A 20,124-nucleotide genomic window follows, 5' to 3' on the forward strand; every position below is an offset into this window, starting at 1 on the left:
TATTTGGCTATTTATCCATAGCTGAGTTAGTCCTCTTCATTGATTTAAAGAAAGATTTTTAACTAGGTAACCAATTTGTTTTAAACTTTAGTTTGACACAGTAATTTAAACAGTTTCTCTGGTTTGTACCTAGCCTCTTTTGAATAACAATCCTCGGTCCCCATCCACTTGCTTATACCTGTGTGGATTAAAGGAGGAGTATGGCTTACAGGACCCCATATTACGAGAACTTGAGGTCTCTCTGCATAATGTCTTCTGTCTTTTCCGATTTTCAGTTTGAGGCCCTTTTCTACCTGTTCACTTAGTCTTCTCTGGGCCACCAATCCTGAAAAGTGGCTGGTGAACTCTTGATCTGTTCTTTCCACTTAGTGTTCCAGTGGAGCATCAGACATTTATTTACCTCTTCCTGACCACGTCACCCCTCAGTCTTCTCTGCCTACATCTCTGAGTCTTTGCCATAAGCTTCATTCTGGCCCTGGCAGGTCTACTGGTTTCTACCACAGGGTTCACCCCACATAAGAATTAAGAACATTTTGGGAGAGCTAAAACACAAGGTCTCTTCCTGATTGCATAGCATGGCCATATTAATGGACCTATTTGGTGTCAGGGACAGGTGGAGAGATCATTTCTTTTGAGAATCAAAATTACACTTTTGGCATTACTCTCACTTAGCTAACACACTGTCCCCCTTAGGATACACATTTAAAAAATTTATTTCTTCTCTTATCTCCAAATTTTTTTGGCTGGCAAGAAAGAAAATTTACTTTAACCACTCCTCCTAATTCCAACCAGGCAACTAAGCCTTAAGGTTGGAAAAAAGAATTCTACATACTCTGGAGTAAATACTACAGTTTGAATTCTCCAGGCTTCATTATTGACATGCAAAAGGACAAGATAGATAAACTTATTAAGTCTCAGGCTCTTAGCTTGGTTTATAAACCTATTGTCTTGCTACTATTATCTGTTTTACATATCTAAAATTGATTATTATAGAGTGTATTTTTCTTGTATTTATTTAGAATAAATTCTAACCACCTCTGTACCTGTATTGGACAAATGCCATATGCTAAGAAAGGTAAAGTAGATAATTACACTCATAATTTTGAAATATTACTCCATTAATACCTGTTTTTCATACTTTTTCTGATGTAATATGACCATTGCACTTTTACTGCTAATAATCACAGTCTCTTTTCTGTATTGGTTTTCTTTTAGTAAACATTCAGTTTGGGAGATACTGATCATCAATCAGTGATTTAGAACAAGAAGCCTAAAGAACTGTAGTTTTCTTAAAGTTTTTTCAGATTCTGTGTCATTGGTTTGGTAAATTACAACTATATAATGTTCTCCTCCATGAATCTTTTCTTTCAAACAGTTGCTTTATTTTAAAGTGAAATTTCAAATAGGTAACAAATGTCTGCAGTTTAGAAACTTAAGCTCTTTAGTGTTTGATAAAACTATTTTGTGACTCCTAACAGCTCTCATAATACAATTAAACTATATAGATATGAAAAGCCATTTCAACCCTATTTCTCTGCATGAGTCCTTGGACTATTACTGTAATACATGCTGGTTTTTTGTTTGCATTATTGTGGTTTTCAAATTTTACAGTTTGCTTACGATATAATTAAGACTATTTTTTCCTCTTTGCATCTGTTTGGGAATTAGAATGGAGTATCCCAAGCTGATAATTTAAGTGTTAAAGTTAATATGTTTTGGCTGTTTTTTGTAGCTGATACCCATTACCTTTACACAGTTAATTAAATACCTAAACACTATTGCTTTTTAAAAGACATAAAACCTTAAACTCCTTAAACTCTTATTCAAGATCATGGTAGCTGGGAATGACTACAACAGTGACTACTTGTATACATCTACAGATTACAGACCAATGCATTCTCATCTGGCTCTTGTGTGTCATTTGTGAGGAGTTGCAGAATTGTGGCCATGGGCAACATTAAAAGACCAAAGCAGTTGTGATGACTTTTGCATCTGCTCTCTTTCATTTGGTTGATAGAGGATCAGAAAGGGTTGCAATGAGGTAAATTTATATAACTAAAACTGCTTCTACTTGAATATTCTCTTAAAGTTTTGTGATATGTACTTCTTTATATGGAAATTTTATGCATACCTAATCTTGAAATCCATAATATGACAATTTCATGTTGGAAGAATAAAGGGAATGAAGAATTTATTAATAGGAGCTTATAAGCAAGAACAAGGGTACCTGGGTGGCTCAGTTGTTTGAGCGTCTGACTCTTCATTTTGGCTCAGACTGTGATCTCAGAGTCGTGAAATCGAGCCTCATGTAGGGCTCTGTGCTCAGCGTGGAGTCAGCTTGTCCCTCTCCCTCCCCTTCTGCCCTCCTCCCACTCGCTCACTCATGTTCTCTCTCTCTCTCAAATAAGTAAATAAATAATCTTTTAAAACAATAGGAGTTTATAAGCAAGAATACTCTTGCTCTGACAAGTATAGTTGACAAATTCAGCATTACCTACCTAATTTATATAACTCTTATTTTCCTTACTAAATTTTGGGGCACATGGGTGGCTCAGTCGGTTAAGCATCTGCCTTCGGCTCAGGTCATGATCCCAGAGTCCTGGAATCAAGCCCTGCATCGGGCTCCCTGTTCGTCGGGGAGCCTGCTTCTCCCTCTCCCTCTGCCTGCCATTTCCTCTACTTGTTCTCTCTCTCCCTGTCAAATAAGTAAATAAATCTTAAAAAAAAAAAAAACTTTTATTTTAATTCACACCTTATTAGGTTCTTTATTTGAAATTCAGTGGCCAGTATATTAGTTCCAAAGTAAATATTTATAGAAGATCAGATCTTTGATGAGAGTTAATTGAGTTTTAGTAATAATTATTTTGTCAATTTGACTTCTCTTGTAATTGTTAGAGTGGGCACATCTGTTGTATCAGGAAAATCACAAAGTTGTGATTTTCACAATCCCAAAATTTGGTCCTCTCTTTCAAAAAAAATTATTTTTTTTTAGCTTACAAAGTATTTCAGCATCAGAAAGGAGTGTAGTAAACCCCACATTCCTGCCACCTAGTAGTTACATGATAATACTTCTTTTCTGGTCCCTCCATACTTGGAAAGATGGAAGGGATACAAAGTATATAAAGTGTGAGTTGTGGGGCCAGTTTCAGGGAATAGAGCTAAATCTGTATGTTCTGTGGTGAGAAGTCAATAGATGATCTTAAAACTGAAAAATGAAGAAGTAGCAATGCAATATATATTCAGGAATATAGAGAAGAAAGATAAAAAAAATCCCCTAAAACCATTGCACCTGGATTTGGGAAAGGAATGGGGGAGAGCAGTGGGGAACTTCTTTCTCTGAACCATTGACTATGTAAAATATGTTTGCTGGTAACTTTGACAGAAACAAAAATATTGTTGACAAGGGTGGGAGAATTCCGCCTCCAGCAAAGATATTTGGGAACCACGGCAACAGGCCCCTCCCCCAGAAGATCAACAGGAACAGCCAGCAAGCCAAGACCAAGTTTACTGATAAAGGAGAACAGGAGAACTCCAGCGCTAGGGGAATACTGCACATAGAATTCATGGCTTTTTTTACTATGATTCATTAGTTTTTCAAAGTTAATTTTTTTAACTGTTTATTTTTTTAATTTCTCTTTTTACCTTTTTCAACCAACATCTTATCAATCCCTTTTTGAAAAAAACATTTTTTATTTTTCATTTTTAGAGTCATATTTTATCCCTTCTTAGTAGTTACCCTTATTTTTGGCATATATATATATAAATATATATATATACATATATATATATATATATATGTTGTTCTCTCTTTAAAATTTTAAGATACAGTTTCTTCTAACAGATCAAAATATACCCTAAATCACTAGTGTATGGCTTTGTTCTAGTCTCCTGCCTGATCACATTCTCTCCCTTTATTTTTTTCTTTTTTTTTTTAAATCTTCTTCTTGCTTTTTTCAAACAACTTCTTATCAATTCCTTTTATAAAATCGTTTATAATTTTTATCTCTACAGTCATCTTCCATCCCTTCATTGTATCAACCCTTATTTTGTACATATATAAGTCTTTCTTCCTTTAAAATTTTAGGAGGCACTTTTTTCTAACAGACCAAAATACGCCCAAAATCTAGTGTGTGGCACTGATCTATGCACTAGCCTGATCACATTTGATCATATTCTGTTTTTTTTTTGTATTTTTCTGTTTTTGTTTTTATCTTTCTCTTTTTGTGTTTTTTTTCTTTTTTTCCTCTTCTTTTTTCTTTCTTTCCCTTTCTTTTCCCCTGGTTTCAGGTCTTTTCTGATTTGGATACAGTATATTTGCTGGGGACGTTGTTAACCTGTTAGCATTTTGTTCTCTCATTCATCTATTCTCCTCTAGACAAAATGACAAGACGAAAAAAATCACCTCAGCAAAAAGAACAAGAGGTAGTACCGTCAGCCAGGGACCTACCCAATACGGACATTAGTACGATGTCGGACCTAGAGTTCAGAATCATAACTTTAAAGATACTAGCTGGGCTTGAAAAAAGCGTGGAAGTTATTAGAGAAACCCTTTCTGGAGAAGTAAAAGAACTAAAATCTAACCAAGTTGAAATCAAAAAAGGCTATTAATGAGGTGCAATCAAAAATGGCACTAACTGCTAGGATAAATGAGGCAGAAGAGAGAATCAGCGATATAGAAGACCAAATGATGGAAAATAAAGAGGCTGAGAAAAAGAGAGATAAACAACTACAGGATCACGAGGGCAGAATTCGAGAGATAAGTGATACGATAAGACAAAACAACATTAGAATAATTGGGATCCCAGAAGAAGAAGAAAGAGAGAGAGGGGCAGAAGGTATATTGGAGCAAATAATAGCAGAGAACTGCCCTAATGTGAGGAAGGAAACAGGCATCAAAGCCGGGAGGCACAGAGAACCCCTCTCAAAATCAATAAAAATAGGTCAACACCCTGACATCTAATAGTAAAACTTACGAGTCTCAGAGACAAAGAGAAAATTCTGAAAGCAGCTCGGGAGAAGAGATATATAACCTACAATGATAGAAATATTAGATTGGCAACAGACCTATCCACAGAGACCTGGCAGGCCAGAAAGGACTGGCATGAGATCTTCAGAGCACTAAACGAGAAAAATATGCAGCCAGGAATACTATATCCAGCTAGGCTCTCATTGAAAATTGAAGGAGAGATAAAAAGCTTCCAGGGCAAACAAAAACTAAAGGAATTTGCAAACACAAAACCAGCCCTCCAAGAAATGTTGAAAGGGGTCCTCTAAGCAAAGAGAGAGCCTAAAAGCAGCATTGATCAGAAAGGAACACAGACAATATACAGTAACAGTCACGTACAGGCAATACAATGTCACTAAATTCATACCTTTCAATAGTTACCCTGAATGTAAATGGGCTCAATGCCCCAATCAAAAGACACAGGCTATCAGATTGGATTAAAAAACTAGACCCATCAATATGCTGTCTGTCAGAGACTCATTTTAGACCCAAAGACACCCCCAGATTGAAAGTGAGGGGGTGGAAAACCATTTACCATGCTAATGGACACCGAAAGAAAGCTGGGGTGGCAATCCTTATATCAGACAAATTAGATTTTAAAACAAAGACTGTAATAAGAGATGAGGAAGGACACTCTATCCTACTTAAAGGTTCTATCCAACAAGAAGAGCTAACAATTGTAAATATCTATGCCCCGAACATGGGAGCAGCCAATTATATAAGGCAATTAATAACAAAAGCGAAGAAACACATTGACAACAATACAATAGTGGGGGACTTTAATACCCCCCTGACTGAAATGGACAGATCATCTAAGCAAAAGATCAACAAGGAAATAAATACTTTAAATGACACACTGAACCAAATGGACTTCACAGACATATTCAGAACATCCCATCCCAAAGCAACGGAATACGCATTCTTCTCTAGTGTCCATGGAACATTCTCCAGAATTGATCACATCCTCAGTCACAAATCGGGTCTCAATCGGTACCAAAAGATTGGGATGATTCCCTGCATATTTTCAGACCACAGTGCTTTGAAACTAGAACTCAATCACAAGAGGAAAGTCGGAAAGAACTCAAATTCATGGAGGCTAAAGAGCATCCTACTAAAGAATGAATGGGCTACAGGAAATTAAAGAAGAATTTAAAAAATTCATGGAAACCAATGAAAATGAAAGCACAACTGTTCCAAATCTTTGGGATACAGCAAAGGCAGTCCTGAGAGGAAAGTATATAGCAATACAAGCCTTTCTCAAGAAACAAGAAAGGTCTCAAATACTCAAATACACAACCTAACCCTACACCTAAAGGAGCTGGAGAAAGAACAGCAAATAAAGCCTAAACCCAGCAGAAGAGAAATAATAAAGATCAGAGCAGACATCAATGAAAGAGAAACCAAAAGAACAGTAGAACAGATCAACGAAACTAGGAGCTGGTTCTTTGAAAGAATGAACAAGATTGATAAACCCCTGGCCAGACTTATCAACAAGAAAAGAGAAATGACCCAAATCAACAAAATCAGGAATGAAAGAGGAGAGATCACAACCAACACCAAAGACATACAAACAATTATAAGAACATATTATGAGCAACTCTATGCCAGCAAACTAGATAACCTGGAAGAAATTGGTGCATTCCTAGAGATGTATCTACCAAAATTGAACCAGGAAGAAAGAGAAAACCTGAACAGACCTATAACCCCTAAGGAAATTGAAGCAGTCATCAAAAATCTCCCAACAGACAAAAGCCCAGGGCCAGATGGCTTCCCAGGGGAATTCTATCAGACATTTCAAGAAGAATTAATACCTATTCTTCTGAACCTGTTCCAAAAAATAGAAATGGAAGGAAAACTTCCAAACTCATTTTATGAGGCCACCATTACCTTGATCCAAAAACCAGACAAAGACCCCGTCAAAAAGGAGAATTACAGACCAATGTAGATGGATTCCAAAATTCTTGATGAAGATGGATGCCAAAATTCTCACCAAAATACTAGCCAATAGGATCCAACAGTACATTAAAAAGATTCTTCACTGCGACCAAGTGGGATTTATCCCTGGGCTGCAAGGTTGCTTCAAAATCCGCAAATCAATAAACGTGATACAATACATTAACCAAAGAAAGAACAAGAATCATATGATCCTCTCAATAGATGCAGAAAAAGCATTTGACAAAGTATAGCATCCTTTCTTCATCAAAACTCTTCAGAGTACAGGGATAGAGGATACATACCTCAATATCATAAAAGCCATCTATGAAAAACCTACAGCGAATATCATTCTCAATGGGGAAAAACTGAGAGCTTTTCCCCTACGGTCAGGAACACGGCAGGGATGTCCACTCTCACCACTGCTATTCAACATAGTATTAGAAATCCTAGCCAGAGGAATCAGACAACAAAAAGAAATGAAAGGCATCCAAATCGGCAAAGAGGAAGTCAAACTCTCACTCTTTGCAGATGATATGATACTGTATGTGGAAAACCCAAAAGACTCCACCCCGAAACTGCTAGAACTCATACAGGAATTCAGTAAAGTAGCAGGATATAAAATCAATGCACAAAAATCAGTGGCATTCCTATACGCCAACAACAAGACAGAAGAGAGAGAAATGAAGGAGTCGATCCCATTTACAATTGCACCCAAAACCATAAGATACCTAGGAATAAATTGAACCAAAGAGGCAAAGGATCTGTACTCAGATAACTATAAAATGCTCATGTAAGAAATTGAGAAAGACAGAAATGGAAAAACGTTCCATGCTCATGGATTGGAAGAACCAACATTGTGAAGATGTCAATGCTACCTAGAGCAATCTACACATTCAATGCAATCCCCATCAAAATACCATCCACTTTTTTCAAAGAAATAGAACAAATAATCCTAAAATTGTATGGAACCAGAAGAGACCCTGAATAGCCAGAGGAATATTGAAAAAGAAAAGCAAAGCTGGTGACATCACAATTCCGGACTTCCAGCTCTATTACAAAGCTGTCATCATCAAGACAGTATGGTACTGGCACAAAAACAGACGCATAGATCAATGGAACAGAATCGAGAGCCCAGAAATGGACCCTCAACTCTATGGTCAACTTATCTTTGACAAAGCAGGAAAGAATGTCCAATGGCGAAAAGATCTCTTCAACAAATGGTGTTGGGAAAATTGGACAGCCACATGCAGAAGAATGAAACTGGACCATTTCCTTACATGACACACAAAAATAGACTCCAAATGGTTGAAAGACCTAAATATGAGACAGGAGTCCATCAAAATCCTAAAGGAGAACACAGGCAGCAACCTCTTCGACCTCAGCCAGAGCAACTTCTTCCTAGAAACATCGCCAAAGGCAAGGGAAGCAAGGGCAAAAATGAACTATTGGGATTTCATCAAGATAAAAAGCTTTTGCGCAGCTAAAGAAACAGTCCACAAAACCAAAAGACAACCGACAGAATGGGAGAAAATATTTGCAAATGACATATCAGATAAAGGGCTAGTATCCAAAATCTATAAAGAACTTATCAAACTCAACACCCAAAGAACAAATAATCCAATCAAGAAATGGGCAGAAGACATGAACAGACATTTTTCCAAAGAAGACATCCAAATGGCCAACAGGCACATGAAAAAGTGCTCAACATCGCTCAGCATGAGGGAAATCCAAATCAAAACCTCAATGAGATACCACCTCACACCCGTCAGAATGGCTAAAATTAACAAGTCAGGAAACGACAGATGTTGGCGGGGATGTGGAGAAAGGGGACCCTTGCTACACTGTTGGTGGGAATGCAAGCTGGTGCAACCCCTCTGGAAAACGGTATGGAGGTTCCTCAAACAGTTGAAAATAGAGCTACCATACGATCCAGCAATTGCACTACTGGGTATTTACCCCAAAGATACAAATGTAGGGATCCGAAGGGGTACATGCACCCCAATGTCTATAGCAGCAATGTCCACAATAGCCAAACTGTGGAAAGAGCCAAGATGTCCATCGACAGATGAATGGGTAAAGAAGTGGTATATATACACAATGGAATATTATGCAACCATCAAAAGGAATGAGATCTTGCCATTTGCAACGACGTGGATGGAACTGGAGGTTGTTATGCTGAGTGAAATAAGTCAATCAGAGAAAGGCGTGTATCATATGACCTCACTGATATGAGGAATTCTTAATCTCAGGAAACAAACTGAGTGTTGCTGGAGTGGTGGGGGTGGGAGGGATGGGGTGGCTGGGTGATAGACAGTGGGTAGGTTATGTGCTATTGTGAGCGCTGTGAATTGTTCAAGACTGTTGAATCACAGATCTGTACTTCTGAAACAAATAATGCAACATATGTTTAGAAAAAAGAAAAAGAAGAAGTTAGCAGGAGGGGAAGAATGAAGGGGAGTAAGTCGGAGGGGGAGACGAACCATGAGAGATGATGGACTCTGAAAAAACTGAGGGTTCTAGAGGGCAGGAGGGTGGGGGATAGGTTAGCCTGGTGATGGGTATTAAAGAGGGCACATTCTGCATGGAGCACTGGGTGTTATGCACAAACAATGAATCATGGAACACTACACCAAAACAAATGATGTAATATATGGTGATTAACATAACAATAAAAAATTAAAAAAAAACTAATGATGTAATGTATGGTGATTAGCAAAACAATAAAAAATTTAAAAAAATATTGTTAAAAAATAAAAGAAATACATCAGGGGTAATTATGTATGCACCCATGTTGAAAAAATCTTCTGTGTCCTGTCCATTGTTTTTTGTTCATGGTTAATTTGATAACACATCTGCAACCATAGAAGGCCATCATAGGGAACTTGGATATTTTGGCCAGTTACATCCTTAATTCGTCATTCTTTTAAATTTATTGCAGTATCCTTTGATGCCATTAATCCAAATACTGGATTTTCTGGGGTGACTGGGTGGCTCAGTCGGTTTAGCAGCTGCCTTCAGCTCAGATCATGATCCCAGGGTCCTGGGATCAATCTCCGCCTCAGGCTCCCCACTCCATGGGCAGTCTGCTTCTCCTTCTCCACCCTTTGTGCTCTCTCTCTCAAATAGATAAATAAAATCTTAAAGGAAATATTTAAAGAAAACCCTAAATACTGGATTTCCCCTTTTTTTTTTTTTTTGCTGTTATCTGTAGAATAATAATAAAACAACTATCTGTGTACCTACTACTCAGGTTAGTGAGAATCTCGTGGTGGGAAATTATGTTTTTGTTTGTTTGTAGTATTTTTTTTTGGAAAAGATATTTTCACTGGGTGTAGATTTGTAGCATAATAATTATTTTCTTTAAATATTGAGTAGATATTATTTGCTGTCTTCTTGCTTCTATTCCTCACAGGGTAGATGTGTTCTTTATTATTTTTCAAAATTATCTTGGCTGTTCCTCTGCTTTTTCACTTTGTACATAACCTTTGCAATTTACTTGCTAAACTAAGAAAAATTCTTTTTTGATTTTGAGATTGCAGTGGAATTATGTCAAGATTAAATTGGCAAGAGTAGACGTCTTTTAAATATTTTTTCTTTTCATCCAGCAACATTTGTCTACTTATGTCTTGCATTTATGTGTTTAGTAAACTGTTCATTTTCTTCATTTAAGTCTTAAACATTTTTTAATAGGCTTATTTTGTTTCTAAATTAATGGGTTTTAAAAGTATTTCAAATTTCAGGTTTTTAAAAAAATATTTTTTTAAATTTTATTTTAGAGACAAAGAGTGCACAAGCAGAGGGAGAGAGAGAATCTCAAGCAGACTCCCGGCTGAGCACAGAGCCCAACATGGGGCTCTATCTCACCACCCTGAGATCATAACCTGAGCTGAAACAAGAGTTGACACTTAACCAACTGAGCCATCCAGGCACCCTTGAATTTCAGTTTTTATTTCCTTTTAAACAAAGATATTTTCAAGGTTATAGATTAGAGGGGTGGCAGTGCTTTTTGTTTTATGAGGATGAGTGGATATGTGTGTTTAAAAGTGTGAAGTGATTAATGGATTTGACTGCTATCTTATGTAGGGATCAAGCTAATCTTCTGGGCATTGCTTCAGTTTTAAAATATGTGATGCTAAAATGAGTGGTATTCTGTGTTTTCAGTTTCAACTTTTATTGCATTATGATTAGAAATTATGGTTTATCTGGGTTCTACTTTGGGGAGTTTATTGATTTTCTTTATAGCTTAATACATTGTAAAATTTAAAAAATATGTTTTCTCTCTGGGTATATATATTAGATCAGATTTGCTTGTTGTTATGCAAATATTCTCACTTTTTTTAACCTATTTTTTGTCCTCACCAGTATCCTTTTCTCAAAAACGGAAGGACTGTTCATATCCTATTATTATTTATATATGTCTCCTTGTGTTTTGAAATCTTTATATATCACACGATTATAACTATTTACATAATTTTTATCTAATGAATTTTACCTTGTAAGAATATGAAACATCTCTTTCCTATTTCATGCCTCTGCCTTGAATATTATTTTTGTATGGTATTAATTTGGCAAACCTAGTTTTGCATAATGCTGCCTGATGTGTCCCTTTATTATCCTTCCTCACCCTTCTTCTCTCTTTTGCTCTTGTCCCCATCAGTTTTATTTTTGCACCTAGGTCTAGTCCTAAAAAGCATAGTTTTATTTTAGCTGTTTCCTGCTCTGTTAAAAAGTACCCTGCTATATGTAATCTTTTGGATTTAACTCTTTTTTAATGAATATTATAGTGCCTAGATTCATATGGTTTGGAAATTTGTTGCTGTTTTTAAACATCTTTGAGGCCTGTCGTACATTAAACTACACTTATTTTTAAGTTTACAATTTAATAACTTTTGGCATATTCATACCCATGAAACTATCACCATGATCAAGACAATGAACATATCTCCCACCTCAGAAAGTTTCCTCATCTACTAGATTCCTGCTGATTTTTGCCTACTTTTGTTTTATCAGTTTTTGAGAAAGGGATATTGAAATCTTTTATTTTAATTTGAATTTTTCTGTTTTTCTTGGCAGTTCAATCAATTTTTGCCTTATGTAGTTTCAAGTTGTGTTACTAGGGGCATAAATGCTAATGGTTGTTATGTCCCCTTGATTAATTGATCCCTTTATTATGAAATGACCTTCTTTATTCTGAAGGAGTATTTATTCCTAGTAGTATTTTTGATACCTTGTCTAAATATTCAATAGCCATGCCAGGTTTTTTTGTCTAGTATTAGAGTAGTATATCTTTTTCTTTTGCTTTTAACATATTTGTATTTTTGCATATATTCTTTTCTTAAACACTTAAAAGTGAAGTAGACTTACGGAGAATCTTTGTTCTGGTGCTGTTGAGTTTGATGGGAAGCTGCTGTCTCTCTCAAGCTCTTGTCACCTAGGGCTGTGAAAGCCACTCACAACTGAGGAGTTCCGGCTCCATCTCTGAGCATTCTTTTTACTTTGATTTTGAAAGGGTGATGTTATTTGTGTAATATCATTACTGGGATATTATTGAAATGATTTCTAAGGATGAATGAAGCCTAATTGCAGTCTAACATGCTGTATTTGAAATCTGAGAATTCTCAGAAAATAGATTTCATTACGAGGCTTGGTTCAGTATAACTGAACCGTTCCCTTTTGCACTATTGAACTCAGACCTTTCTCCATCTTCACAGCATGATAAATTAATAAGCTTGTTGAACTCTGTGCTTTTCTTTGAGTCATCTGTTAAACCTCAGATCAGATCAGAAAGGAACATCAGAATCTGCAAAAGAAGTCTTTACCTCATTTATCCTCTCCACCTACCCGAAAACTGAAGGAGTATTTGTAATTGTCACTGAGTGGCAGTGGGACAGATGGTCGGCTATCATCCTGTCAAGAAGATGGCCTTTTCTCTTTGGCATGGTGTCTGTTTCACAGTATTTCATTAGCTTTATTTTTCTCATCTGTCACTTTAAACAATGTAATACATAGACTGTAGTAGATAGAAATAGGAATGTATCCTACACCTGTAGAAACGGACCTTGGCAGAGTTGAATCTTTTGTAAAATGCACTAAAATAATCTATCAGGTTTTAAAAGTTGTCACTGTCTTATGTTTAATTTTTCAAAATGGATGCTTTCATAAAAGACATTTTGATAAAAGGTATTACATTTCAGATTTTCTTAAATTTACCATTTGACAAAATTTTATTTAAATATAATGGAATTCTAGGGGTGTCTGGGTGGCTCAGTCGGTTAAGAGTCTGCCTTTGGCTAAGGTCATGATCCCAGGGTCCTGGGATCGAGCCCCATGTGGGGCTCCCTGCTCAATGGGGAGTCTGTTTATCTGTCTCCCACTGCCCCTCTCCCCCACCCCGCACTCGTGCTTGCTCTCTCTCTCTCAAATAAATAAATAAATAAAATCTTATATATATATATATATGTATATATATATATAATGGAATTCTCAAACTTTTTATCTTTTTAAAGCATTTTTCCAGCACCTGTTTGTACACTATGCATTCGTCCAGGCACCAGGGAAGCACAGATAAATAACACCAAGAGAGCCTAACTCTTCATTGTATGCTATCTCTGAGTTTCATGAATCTCTAAACACACTCATTTTAAAAAGTGAGCTAGTTCTTTATATGGTGCTTTCATTTTTTGAATAGTGTTTCAGTAATATCTGTACATACTTTATTTTAATTATTTATTTTTAGTGCTCAAGCTATACTTTAAAAAATACTATTTTATTCGTACTCATGTATGAAAAAAAATGGCTGGTACTACCATGTTTACAGACATAGCAATATTGGAAACAGAATTCAATAATGAATCATTTTTAAAAAGAACACACAAACATTAAAATACTGATTGGTTATAGAAAGCAGAGCAGAGAAAAAAGACATTAGCTATCATTTTCATTTTCATTAAAGAGCAGCACCCTCTGAGAAGAACCAAGTCAATTAGTAATATTCATTTATATTGCAAAATAATATATACATAGAAAAGTTAGTGATTATACTGATTTTGTTACTTTTACTAAGCCATTTTATCTTCCTCACACTCAATGCAAAGAAATAAAATAATATAAAGTATGTCCTCATTGTTATTCACGATAAAAAGGGTCTGCTTCATTCTGCAGGCCTGTCATATAATAGGGAGTACTTAATGGCTCAAGTGGATCAAAGTACTATTTTGATTCTGACCCACTGAATAGAATCTCATGTATATTTGTGACTGGACTAATTCCATGGGAGCTGTGATCTATTGAACCATTTCTGTGGTATCCCTAGATCTCACTAAATTAAGAAAAGACCCTACACAAAAAAAAGATAACAATCTGTCCATAAATTATATCTGTAGACTCTTTAGTGTCAGGTGGGAAAAGAGGCCCTTTTTTGAGTACGTGGATACAAGTATTGTTGTGGTCTAAAGATTGCTGGATTGATATTGTGTCTGTTATAAAGAGAAAAGGTGTACATCAAAACCACTGCAAGATTAAGAAACTCCCACAGTTTGTCTCAATTCTTCATAACAGAGCAAGTTCCCTTTCTAGGCTGACAATGAGTCCTGTATTGTCATTGCTGCTGGCTATGAAACTCACCACCAAAGGTAAACGATTGAATTGAACCACCTGGTAGGTGTTATAGTAACATGATACTCTTATTTTTTGGAAGTCCAAGTTTGCTCCTTTGGTCTGTTGGAAGGGAAAAGTAGATAAGAAACCAGGTCTCAAAGCATGCTCTACAGCATTATCATTGGCCACTTGAATAACAGGGACTCTCAACAGCATGAAGCCCTTCAACACTTGGTAATTTTTTATACAGGAATCTCTTTAGGTCCTGGCTTCTGGGCTGCTGTGTTCTCTCAGTTGTGAATTTAGGGATAGCTTGTACATACTTTGATATGACAAAACCCATCCTACAAATCAGTAATTACAAATCAGCTTTCCTCTGAAGTCATTCTGGATGATAATCTGCTGGAATAGTTTTATGGAGGAGTGATATCAGTCAAAATAATAGTTTACTACAGATTGTTTCGGTGTTATTCTGGGTGAAACTGTTGACACCCAGAGAGTCGTACCCTTTAACTTAAGCAGTTAGCATAAGCCCTTGGCATATAGTAAAGTACTGAATTAATGTTAATAAACTAAATGTTAATGAGCTATACTACAATTTATTGTTTTCAGTATACCATATCTCTGGAGAGTGATATTCAAAATACATGGAAGAGTGCTATCTAAAAATACCATGTTGTTTTTAGTTGAGTATTCTTTTATTTCTTCCCTTCTTTCATCTGCTTCTCTTTTTCTCCCAATTTTTCTTCTTCTTTTCTTCCCAGATTCCTTCATCTCTCCATTCCCCCACTTCTTCCTCATCCCTCACTTTTATTACCCCCATCATCATCCAGAGAAACAAAAACATGTTCGAGCCCTTCCAGCCTCTACCCTTCCCTAGTTTTTATAGAAGGCAATAAGGAAAGCTGTAAAATGCCTCCTATATATCTTATTTGTTGTTCTGCCAGGTAGGCTTAAAAGAGTAGAATGCCTCATAATATTTTTAAGAATTTAAGGAAAAACTTTATTTGATTCAGGAATAGACTGGTATCATTGGATTTCAGATTCAAAGTTGAAGTTCTGGATGAGGTTTAGAGAAAAATGCTGGTTTTCCAAACAATATGTGAAAACCCTTACATTAATTTCTCATCTATTTAGATTAGTAACTTGGCATCCACCCTGCTATTGAAAGCAAACTTTTGAGTTGCAGGGAAATAAGTAAGCCTCTTGAGCATGAGATTGGATTTCTCTAAAGGAAACTTGATTTTCATTTAAAAATACATTTGTATTATTATAATGAAGCTTTAGTCCTTTTTTTTAAAAGAAATATATTTAAATCCTTTTGATCTAGGAAGAACATCCTTAAAAATTCTTATGTTTGTGTTATAATATTTTTTTAAAGATTTTATTTATTTGACAGAGACACAGCGAGGGAGGGAACACAAGCAGGGGGAGTGGGAGAGGGAGAAGCAGGCTCTCCTGCAGAGCAGGGAGCCCGATGCGGGTCTTGATCCCAGCACTCTGGGATCATGACCTGAGCCGAAGGCAGATGCTTAACGACTGAACCACCCAGGCGCCCCATTATGTCTGTGTTATAATATTTTTATTTCAAGATTTTATTTATTTGACAGGGAGAGACACAGTGAGAGAGGGAACACAAGCAGGGGGAGAGGGAGAGGGAGAAGCAGGCTTCCCGCAGAGCAGGGAGCCCAATGCGGGACTCGATCCCAGGACCCTGGGATCATGACCTGAGCCGAAGGCAGACGCTTTACCGACTGAGCCACCCACATGCCCCCGTGTTATAATATTTTTAAGTAGTGGGGAGCAGATTATTTTTTTGGTGTACCACATTTTATGAAATGTATTTATTCTGAGGTATAACTTGAGTACTAAAAATGGCAATTTAATAAAATTCTATATTGTGTCATTTATATTTTCGCATGTATTCTATTTTTAGAGCTTTTTATATTCTTTCCCAAAGATCATGAATCTTACTATAAGCTTAATTTTTTTTCATGTCTCTTTTAAAAAGTAAGGAACTATGAGAATCTTTAGGAGGAGTGTGAAAGAATATCAAGGTCATAAACTTCAGTATGAATCATTTCATTAAATATAGTAAATTTTGGTAGAAAAAAACCATAAAAGGTAATTAAAGGAATAAGAAGGTTATAAACTTTGATGAGATTATGTCTGTATAGGTATTAGTCTCTTATATACATATTGTAGCAATGTTGTTTATTTTTTTTTAAAAGATTTTATTTATTTGACAGAGAAAGCACAAGCAGAAGGAGAGAGAGGGAGAAGCAGGCTCCCTGCTGAGCAAGGAGCCTGATGTGGGACTCGATCCCAGGACCCTGGGATCATGACCCAGGCCGAAGGCAGCTGCTTAACCGACTGAGCCACCCAGGCATCCCAGCAATGTTGTTTAAATAAGAAGTCACAATTGTGACTTAAAAGCTAGACTTAATTTGTGTGTGTGTGTGTGTGTGGCTTGTTACATTGATTCTTAGAATGTTAGAAAAGGGAGGACTTTAGGATGTCTAATCCCTTTATTTTACTAGGGACGAAACTGAGGCCCAGATAAGTCAGTCATGAGTCGCAGAATTTATCTTGGTGTAGATATTTTGACTCATAGTTCAGTGCTGTTTCTACTGCATCAACCTGATTTTCTATGCCTAAAGCAAAAACAGTATTTCCTATTAATGCTTATTTAGGATTAATAGTATCAAATAGTCAAAATGGCCAACTTCCTGCCTTGTTAGTAAGAATAGGAGTTGCACTGAACAGGATTCCATGAGGCTAGGAGGTGTACTTGTCAGGAAGGAAGGAGATCCAGTAGCTTTTGGGTGATTTTTTGTTCCTGAGTTTTTCATATTTTGAAAATGCCTAAGTAAATCATAGATACTGTGTCTTAAGGAGTACATTTTGCTTATCCTTGTGCCTGTGGCATAAATAGAACTGTGAGTAGATATGTAAGATGAGTGTGTTTTTGCAGTTAATAGTCATTCTTCTGCAGCACTAATAAGCTTACAGCAGCTGTAACCTTGTACAAACCAACACTGTTTTCTTTAGAAAGCTTGCTTTTCTTTGCATTTCCATATTAGCATTAATTTTGTAATAATTAAAATATTAATTGTAGAAAACTGGATAATGCTGTTAACATTTTGACCTATTTTCAGCTCTTTATATGTTAATATACAAATCTTACATGCTTATTTATATATAAACTACATTGCATAGATTTGAGTCCTGATTTTTTTAACATACAGTGTATGTTTTTAATATTACTATTATTTAAGATTAATCAAATCTGTGTAGTATCATCTTAATGTATGTGCCACAATTTATGTAATCAATTCCCTACTGCTATTTTGTTGTAAATCTCACTGCAGTGAACATATTTGTAGAGAAATATTTTTGTAACTCTGTTTTCTTATGGCAGTGTTGCAGAAGTAGTTATTTAAAATATCTTTATTATTTTTTTAATGGAGCATTTTATTAAATATTAAGTAGACAGGGATGTTTATATAGAATGGTGACAGAGATACCAAATCTGAAAAGCTCCATTTGTAAATGGCCAGAGCTATAGATAACTTGAAGCACGTAGCATTTCAAATAAAAGGAAATGAGAATTCTCTATTTTTCTGATCTCAGCCATTCCTTTTAAGAAAGAATGTCATCAAGGATTAGAGCCCAAAGGTTAGGTTCTAGGGTTCAGGGCAGCACTCAAATCATAGCAGGAATCTAGAACAATGAGTAGGGAGAGGGGAAAAAAAAGGAACCAGATTTTATGGAATGGATTACTGCTGAGGATAGAGTGAGAAGTGCTGCCTGCCTGTGTACACAGGTGCTCAAGGATTGCTCAGATATACTGGATGCTGGACCTTGTGCAGCAAGATTAATTTCAGAAGATACCAACTAGTGGATGGATCCTGGTAGTGTACTTCCTATCACAACAGATTGGGCTATGGAATTAGGTGAAGAGCTTTAGAACCTTCATCTCTGACTCAGTAAGCAGAGTCTGGCTCTTTTTGGTCAGCACTGTTTCTTAGGAGGCTCAGGTTATTCATCATTTTGTAACTGCTAGTTAACTTTGCCCTGTCCCATATTGGATCAATAAAAATATATAACTACTTCTTTCAGTGACGTACTTTCTTATTATTTCTACTTTTTTGCAGGACATTGTCTCCCATCCTTATAATAGATTTCAAACTTGCAGAATGCACTTTAGTACTTGAATAGTCTGCAAATATGTTAATTACATTTTAGGTTCGGCTCTTAGATGTTTGAGAGATATGAATATTATGATTTCATTTACTTCTTTTGGTAAGCCAGAGTTTTAAGATTCATGTATACAAATTACTTTTCCTTACAACGTGACTCTTCTGAACTGGTTATTATGGAGAATTTAAAACATAATAGTGGACAGAATAGTAAGCCATAACAATGATAAATTCATGGTGACTCCCTCCCAAGTACTATTTTGAAGTCAATTCCAGGTATTACTTCATAATAGCTATTTTTAAAAATTTTCTAATTATATTTATTATAAAAGAGAAAATTAAAAATCTATCACATTCATCTGTGAAAATTTTAGTATTTTGCCTTGTTTTCTTGTAGTCATTTTATGCATACACATATAAGTATACAAAGATATATATAGTTATACATATAAATTTTTTACATAATTGCATTAGTTAGGGAAAAAACTAATCTGCTGTAATAAAAGAAACAAAAATACAAAGATTTTAAGAACATAGAAGTTTATTTCTTACAGTACAGCCCTGAGGTTAGCAGTATACATTGTCAGGGTAGATTTATGCCATGTGGTCTGTCTTTCCTTCTTTCCTCTTTCCTTCCTTCTCTTTTTCTTTTCTTTTTTCTTTTTGAGTGTAGTTGACACACTATGTTACATTAGTTTCAGATGTACGACTTAATAATTTGACAAGTTTGTATACTATACTATGTTCACCACAAGTGTAACTATTATCTGTCCTGTTACATGGCTAATATAATATCATTAACTGAATTACGTATGCTGTGCTTTTTATTCCCTTGACTTATTTCATAACTGGAAACCTGTATCTGCCACTCCCGTTCATCCATTTGCCCAACCCCCCTCCCCTCTCCCCTCTGGCAACTATCAGTTTGTATTTATAGGTCTGATTCTGCTTTTTGTTTGTTTATTCTTTGTTTTCTTAGATTCCACTTTATGAGTGGAATCAAATGCCATTTGATTTTTCAGGGACCCATCTTCTTTCTCTATATCCTGTGGCATATGCCCTCCCCTTCAGGCTCAGAGCTGTATTAGATGCTCTTTTTGTGTTCTAGTTTGCTGAAGAGGAAGAAAGTGAATGGGCCTTCAAACACTGAGCATGCATCCATAGTCTCTTGATTAGCATTCAGTCATATGGCTACCTCTAGCTATACAGGACTAGGAAATTCAGTTCCTAGCCAAGGAATAATGTGACTTCCTAAGGCTCTATTACTGTACAGTGTGCTTCAGTGCAAGGTTTTTCTGGCTTTTCTATTACATGCCCATGGGCAGGTGAATCTAGAGGCTTGATCAGACTAAGGTATAACCCAAACCCATAATTAGTATTGAGTTC

The 20,124-nt window shown here is 36.0% G+C and overlaps 1 protein-coding gene and 1 pseudogene across 4 annotated transcripts in view; one reads left to right on the top strand and one right to left on the bottom strand.

Annotated features, from left to right (window-relative positions):
• The window catches only part of SCAPER (S-phase cyclin A associated protein in the ER), a 537,265-nt gene that overhangs the window by 194,324 nt on the left and 322,817 nt on the right, over positions 1-20,124 (top strand). The gene's annotated exons all lie outside the window — the stretch shown is intronic.
• LOC113908661 lies at positions 14,458-14,879 on the bottom strand (annotated as a pseudogene).

The sequence above is a fragment of the Zalophus californianus genome, chromosome 6, assembly GCF_009762305.2.
Source record: "Zalophus californianus isolate mZalCal1 chromosome 6, mZalCal1.pri.v2, whole genome shotgun sequence".
Lineage (NCBI taxonomy): Eukaryota > Metazoa > Chordata > Mammalia > Carnivora > Otariidae > Zalophus > Zalophus californianus.